Genomic DNA, 1,771 nt, shown 5'->3' with positions numbered 1-1,771 from the left:
TGGTGGAGGGGTTTGGCAGCTTCAGGCAACTGGCAGGTCTCCTGGAGGGAGGACAACGACAGCGCTTGAGCCTAGCCCACGGTGCTCTGTGGAGCACCCTGGAAATTCACAGAGACAGGCAGGACCAGAACTGGTCTGGTGGGGCCATGAAACTGGATAGGATGATACTGATCCAGGCTATCCCAGGGCACCCAGCATCCAGAGGCCCCCTGGGTTTACTCACAGAGGTTAATAAGCCCTGCCTCAGCTGGGCCAGGGACACCTCTGTGCTCTTCTCCACCCAACCCTGGCTCCCCAACTCCACCCCAGGCTTCAGAGATTGACCGGATTTCTCCTGAGCAGTAACTCTCAACCCCAGTCCAGGTCACAGCCTTGCCGACACCACAGGGGGTCTTTGAGCCCAAGGGGCCAATGGCTGTCTCAGATGTTAAAGTCAGGTTCCTCTTAGACAAAGATAAAATCCTCACCTACCCCCTCCTACCACACAGAACATGCAGAACCAACAGCCATAGCTGGCTTTTCTTTCTGGGTATTGTTTTCTAAACACAAAATTATAAAATTAATTTTTTTAATTAATTTTTTAAATAAGTTTGTTATAAGGCAGGTACACTTGCCAGACAGAGAGAAAGAGTGAGAAATCACCTGGGAGGGATGGCTAACCCACAATCCCTTCTCTTCCATTTTCCTCTGGGGACTTTGGGCACACAAACACACACCTGCACTCAGCGTGAGTTTCAAGATGCCAGGTCCAGGACTTGAACCTTAGTCTACCAGCTGGGAGTTCAGCGCCTGCTGGTCCCCTGCTTTTCTCTCTTTTGAAAATGAATGAGTCCATCCAAAGCCTTCAAGAGGGAGATTGAGGCTGGCCAAAGGGAGGGACCAACACACCGTTGTAGGAATGTGCAGGGGGAACCAGCAGCTGGCGTAATGGCTATGTCGTTGGACTCCCATGTAGTCGACTGAGGGTCTGGACTGGTGGCTTAAACTCACATCGGGTGCGTGTGCCTGCATGCCCAAGATCCCAAGAGGAGAATGGAGAAGAGATTGTGGTGTCCATCCCCCCGGGGGGGGGGGTGCTTTCTGTCTCTTTCTGGCGAGAGCACGTGCCCTATAGCAAAAACCTCTCCAACAAGATAAATAAACAATAAAAATAAAGGAATGTGCAGGAATGAACGCGAGACCCGCATGTCGCGAGTGTTTTCTGCGATTTCCTCTATGGCCTTAGTCGCACCCCGTTTGCGTGAGGCTCCGGAGCCTTCGGGACCGAACAGCTGCCACACATGGGGTATCACCATTTCACAGTGAGCAGACTGCGACCAGAGTGCCTTACGCAAGGGTTGCAAGCCCCTCTCCCCACCCGGGCGAACTGCTGAAGCCTTAGGACTGCTCCCGTGGGATATGACAGAGCTGGCAGGGAATGCCCCCTCCGTCTGGCTGGGCCATGGGTCACTCATCCGCAGCCAGAGCTCAGGATTTAAGGCCTTTCAGGCCAAGCCAGACGGCAATGGGACTCTGCGGCAGGGCTTCCGTTGCACTCCTGAGTGCCGCCTGGCATTTGCGAGGCCTGGGCTTAGCGCTTCGCCTCCAACTTTCCGCTCGTGCAGAAGGGGCTAGTGATCCGGCCTGCTGGGTCGTTCGGAGCACGGGAAGGATCGCGTTTGCAAGGCCTTCAGTCAGACCTGGCAGGTGGCGCTAAATCGGCTAACCGCTGCGCGGGACTCCCGGCTGGCCCCGCCCCGCCCCCTGGGCGCGCCCTCCGACCCGCGCGGCG

Source organism: Tupaia chinensis, unplaced genomic scaffold, assembly GCF_000334495.1.
Source record: "Tupaia chinensis unplaced genomic scaffold, TupChi_1.0 Scaffold000146_1, whole genome shotgun sequence".
Lineage (NCBI taxonomy): Eukaryota > Metazoa > Chordata > Mammalia > Scandentia > Tupaiidae > Tupaia > Tupaia belangeri.
The sequence above is the reverse complement of the archived record's forward strand: the minus strand, read 5'-3'. Positions refer to the sequence as shown.